This window comes from Gymnogyps californianus, chromosome 5 (assembly GCF_018139145.2).
Source record: "Gymnogyps californianus isolate 813 chromosome 5, ASM1813914v2, whole genome shotgun sequence".
NCBI classification, from domain to species: domain Eukaryota; kingdom Metazoa; phylum Chordata; class Aves; order Accipitriformes; family Cathartidae; genus Gymnogyps; species Gymnogyps californianus.
In genome coordinates, this window is record NC_059475.1 from 15,376,883 (window position 1) to 15,382,882 (window position 6,000).

Here is a 6,000-nt window from a genome sequence, read left to right on the forward strand (position 1 = left end):
ACACCTACTTCTCTGCTGAAAAGGCTTTGGGAACATGTAATTATCCAGTTTTATCACTGTAGAAATCGGCTGCTTTCCAGCAAATACGTCTATCAGATCTCTCCCTTCTGCACAGAACTACACCTAAATAAACATACATGTATTTCATACAGACATTACACCAGTCCAGTACACAACCTTACTAATGACAGGATTTTAACATATTTTGTTGTTTTCACAATATGATGTCATGGCCTGTAATGATATATCAATAAATACTGTGGGAGAATCGTGTGTCTAAAAAATTGTGGATAGCTCATATAAAATAAAAGGAAATTCAGCTTTTGTGGTTTGGTAAGAAGTCCCCTAAAGTTCCCATTCTTGCTTTTCTACCTAAGGAAAAAATAGAAAATGATAAAAATTACACAAAAAGACACTGAAAGAGACGAATAGAAATCAGCTTACTAAGGCACAAACTTGAAACGTGCACCTTTGTGTTTTGCTGCTACTTGATGAATAAGCTATATGTGAACTACCGAATACATCATAAAGCAGCACTTCTCTCGCACGTTCTGACATCATGCAGAAATGTTTCAAAGCTCTGTCTCTGTGATTTACTATATTAACTGAAATGTTTTAAAAATATGTCGTTGTATCACTTCAGTTGACATAGCTTGTATATACACAAACACCCTTATTTACATAACTTTTAAAACGTTAGTCATTACACACAACCTCTGCCAAACCGGCCTGCTGATCTTTAAAGTCACACTATGGAAAAAGAAATATACATCACCCCATTGTATGGGGTATAAAGAAAAGCGCATTGCAGCTTCTCTTTCCTAAGTAATTTTTGTTTTGTGAAATAAATAAATAAATAAATAAATTGACGGAAGCCTTTTAGGTGTGATCTATACACTTTTAAGGGGGAAACCAAACCAAGTGTAAAAGATTAATGGATATGCTTCCTGAAGTGGTATCTCCCAAGGTGATTACAGTCTTTAGTAGATATAAGGTCATGACTAAAGAAACTTTCTAATGCCCACTGAGAAAAAATATATTTGGTTTTGCCATCATCATGCAAAGCTCTGGCCTTTATTACCACAAGATATTCCAAGGCCTCTCAGAACTGCAGACATACATGAATACTTTCAACTAAAAATACGATCAAAGATGCAAAAAACGTGTCCAAAGGGATTTTTTTCCCCATTGAGCAGAAGTAGTTCAGCTGGAAGTGACCACGAACAATTGTTGGCCACATATTAAAAACCACTGGCTAGGGAACAAGCACTGGCAGTTCCCACTTGTGAACAAAATCAAATTGACAAGTGAAGGCAACTAACTTTGGACATCAGTTATTATTTTCTGCAAGTCAGGCAGTAGTGGCCTTACGAAGGAAACTGATGGGCTGCACTTGGTTTCTCTTCTCGCTTTCACCAGTGTGTAAACGTAAGAAGGAAAAAATGAAGCAGAGTTATGTAAGTTCAGCAGAGAATCAGTAATGTGCAGGGAGAGACAGCCATCTGTCTCACTCCCTTTATGCTATGTGTTATACACATGGCACTAGTTTGCACCCCACGATCTAGCAGAAAAGGGAACTAAGTCAGCTTTGAGGCAGCCCAGCTAAGCCTCCCAGCAGCACTGGAAGTACTGAACTACAAGGAAGAGAGAGAAAATAATGCATTTAGCAGAGGATGCGAGATTGCCGACCAAAGGGCCTCTTACGTTCTCATCGCTGAATGAATTAAAGTTCTAGGGGAGGAGGCCGGAGAAATCAGAGTGAGCGAAACAAAAAGTAAGACAGGAGAAAAGGAGCCAGGAACCGTAAATCCGGGGACAACGCGGAGAGACGCCAGCGGCCGGAGCCCGCGCCCCGGCGCCCCTGGGAGGCGCAGGGTCCCCCGGCGACGGCCGCTTCTTCCCCGCGGGCCTCCGGCTGCCCCCGCCCGCCACGGGGGCGGGAGCCTTTCCGCCAGCCGCCACGGCTCCGCGGGGCGCGAAGGGCCAGCCCCCCCACCCCCCCGGAGAGGGAGCTGGCGGCGCGGCGTGAGTCGCTCCGGGGGCCGGGGCGCTGCGGCGGGGCTAGCCCGGGGGCCCCCGACCGTCCCAGCCGGCGGCAGCAGGGCACTCGCCCCGGCCCGGCAGCGCGGCCGGGGCAGGGCTGCGCCCCGCCGAGGCCGCCGCCGCCGCCGCCGCCGCCGGCGGGCCCCGGCCCCCGAGCCGGCCAGGGAAGCGGCCTGGAGAGTGGCGCTCGGAGCGATGCCCAGGGCTCACCTTCCCCTCCCCCCGGAGAAGTGCGCTTCAAAATGGTTTTGCAGGCGAGGCTGGCCAGGCTGCGCTTGGTGCATTGATTCCAAGTGCAGTGCCTGGTTTGGTTTCCGTATATTCTTTGGCTTTTAATAGCTAGCTGAGGAAAAAAGAAAGCATTATTGTTTTCTTTCTTTCCTTCTCTCATTGCCTATTCTAAATTTGACTCCAAAGTTTAAGCAGTTGAATTGGCTAATTCTGAATACAGTCTATTGAGAGACCAGACACAGCAGTATATCCCTGTATAGCAATAGATACAATGTGCTGAATTGGCAGTCTAATTATAAATGTGGCATTTGGACCTCCTTTCAGACCCAGTGCCACCTTACCTTATGAGGGAACTTCAACTACAGCAACTGTTCAAAACAAAATGCCATTACAGGATCAGCTTCACCCAACACTGGAACCAGCCAGGGGATTGTTTTACAAACAGCCTTTCTCACTTAACACAAGAATGTATTATAAGGAAAAGTTATGGATAGTGCAGAGTCTGAAGAAAACACGTATGTAGTTTCTGCCAGGTGTTGAGCTACTTCAAACTGCAGCATACTCCAAATGACCTCATTATTTTCTTTTAAATGTACTCACTATAAATAGATTATTTCTTAGTTTTACTAGAAAGAGCTGCTAGGTATGCTTGCTGTTTATATTCCGAGTGTAGTGTGCATATAACGTTGTGAGCACAGAAATACGTGAAATGTCCTGGCTCAAAACAAAAACCTGCAATAAGATCTTGCCAAAGAATCATGGTGTGCTGAAAAAAGTTTTTTAAAGCGTCTTTTCCAGGGAAATATTTGTATATAATGGCAGACTACATGCACATATCTCACATTCATTCTTATTATTTACTTTATGGTATAATGGCTTAATTAAATGAGTGGGCACAAGCACGTCAATAAAACAAGTCAAGTCAAGTCGAAGTCTCAAAACAGGTTTCAAAATTACTCCATTACACGAATACAGAAAGGGATATTCGTTAATTTTTGGACTTCAAACCCTGTTTGGGGACTGGATAAAACTGTTCTTCTGCCCTCACGATCAGCACTGAAGATGGAAATACCAAAAATGTTAGAATGAGGGTAAAAGAAAACAGTAGGAACAAAGTGCCGCTCGTGTGCCGAAGGCTATTCAAATTAGCTTAATAAACATATACCTTATCTACAAACAGCAGGCGAAGATATATTACTTTATCACAGAAAGTTTCACCGTCTATGTTTTTGGGAAACACCCCTAGGACAGAACTAATCTGCCGTCCCCAGGCTCCCACCAGGCTGACTTTCCCTGCAGCCCCCCCGCCACTCAGACACAACACTAATTGTCTTTTCACGTTGCCACTTTCACTCCTTCCCGTCCTTTAGAAAAAAAACCAAAACAAAACACCAAACACCACCGTGAAACGGTCCGCAGAAAGCAAAGACAGCAATCAAATCGATATGATCAGTGCCTCTGATTGACCTCAAGGCCCTGCTCTGCTAAAGCACACAGCCCCTGCTGCAAAGCGGGTTAACTGCTCAACGCTGTTCAACACAACTCGGAAAGGGAGCTGGGAAGCTCTCTCGGCAGAGGAGCAACTCTCTGGCAGCTCAATTATTAATACACGCGTGGAAGTACCTGCTCACATCACGCCTATATGTTCTCTCTCACGTATCTACACACAGCCGCGCTCACGCAGGGGCGACCCCACCGCCGGTACACGCGTGCATGCATTACACGAGCGGGCTCGGCGGCAGCGCCGGTGCCCGCTCCTCCCCGGAGCAGGGCAAGCCGCAGAGGCACACTCATTAGCTCCCACTGATGATTCCTTTCAGGATCATGAATGGAACAATTGTCAAAAACTGCGGGAAAAAAAAACAAGCCCCGAGACTATTATACACAGACACAGCTTGTGTGCGCGCATGTGACAGTTGCAGGCAACCCAGATTTGTTCATAAACTCTCCGGCATTATCCGAGATAAAACATTAAATTGCTTATACGGTTAAAGAGGCTTCTTATCCCCAATGAAAAAACAAACAGCTTCGAAGGTAGTGAAAGCCAGGAAAAGAACAAGCTCTCCACCAGACACACCTTGCCTTACTCGTATGCTACAGCACCGTCTGTAAACAGCTGCGCTAGCTTGTTGCAACTGCCACTATTTTATTTTAAAATAATAATAATAATAATAATAGTAAGTGAAATACTTCCTGAAAACTTACTTTGCATTTAGTTTAGGCACTATTCTTTTTTTCAGCTCGCAAAGGAAGCCGTTTTGTCCAGGTTAGGTATTGTCTACTTATGGATCAGCCTCTGGCTAAGGGTTTATTTTAATTTATGGCTTATGCATTCTTTTAAGGTCGATTTGCATGACCTCCGGCAAAGAGCTAAGGCAGCAAGAAATCCCAAGTCGAATGTTGCCACAAAGCGGCACACATCTCCCCTTCCCCGGGTGTAAACAGAGCTCTCTGATGATGGACTGTTTTCTTCCCCCCTCCTTGTGTATCACAAATTAGGGTGCGATATCAATTTTAAAGTTTTCAGTATAACTTTATCCAAACCCTCTGCTTGGAGAGATAAGGCGCCGCCACAGAACTGCAAATCCTCGGGACAGTGCCCCGGTGTGGCCAAAACCAGCATTACACCTCCACTCCAGTAGCTTTGTATTATTCCATGCTCCGTGGATAGCACTCATTTGTGGCGAACTTCAAAGCAGTTACCCACCTCAAACTTAACAGAGAATTTGAAAGCACCACTAAACTCCCTTCGCCTTTCTCCATCCCGTGTCTTTTGGGGTTATCCGTGAAGAGAAACCCACGCGAGCACTTGGGAGTAATGACAGCAGCGCTCTGCTCTCAAAGATTTATTTCGGATTTTATTTTTCCTCTCTCTCTCTCTCTCTCTCTCTTTCTCCCTCTCGTGTTAGTTCCTTACGTACAATATCTTCCCAGCACCATGTGTTCGCCTGCCGTGGGTGATCTTAAAATACAACGCTGATCTGTCACTACATTTTAAAATAAACTCTACTCGGGAAGGATAAGAAAGTGTTGTGATTTCAAGGTACTGGGGTCCCTTAACGTCTCGGAAACCTCGGGATTCAAACAGCCCCGGAAACTCGCACGGGGACGAGACTATAACAACTTTTCCCTAAAGGGGGAAAAAAAAAAAAACCAACAACAACACCCTCGTGGTATAAAAGTAAATAATCGTGCAGGGGGAGGCTAGGGGAAGGGGTGAATTCAGCAATGTTAAAAGCTAAACAACAGATCTACCTCCGGACGCTGCTGCTTCACTCAATTGCAACTAATAACCCATTAAAGACAGCGCAGGGGGAACCGGATTCTCTCCCGCAAAGCGACATAAATCCAGCGAAAACCCATTAAACCACCACCACCACCACCACCAAGCCACGCAGCACTACACAGCACAGCAAACAACAGGTATACAACACAATAGGGCTTTTTTTTCCTGGTTACCTCCTCGGGATCCAGTGTGGCACAAAGCACTGGGAGAGCCTCCTTTTTTTTTTTTTTTGCAACGCGCTTCGGTAATTTTCATTAAAAAAAAAAAAAAAGAGGGAAGGAGGTGAAAGGGGAGAGAGAAACAGGAATAAATGGGTGGTAATTCGGTAAAATAAAATAAAATAAATGAACTAGAGTCTGCTGGTGTTTCTCCGGGCCATGGATGTGCAGGATCCCGATCGTTAGAAGTTTGCTGATGGGTTGCCTGGAGATTTGGTTACA

General features: G+C 45.3%; 1 protein-coding gene across 1 annotated transcript in view; it reads right to left on the reverse strand.

Moving 5' to 3' along the window:
* The window catches only part of SOX6 (SRY-box transcription factor 6), a 378,275-nt gene extending 372,484 nt beyond the window's left edge, over nucleotides 1-5,791 (reverse strand). The window contains exon 1 of the mRNA XM_050897879.1: nucleotides 5,734-5,791. The gene's annotated coding sequence lies outside the window, so the exon portion shown is untranslated. The remainder of the gene's footprint in view (nucleotides 1-5,733) is intronic.
* Nucleotides 5,792-6,000: the final 209 nt, after the last annotated feature.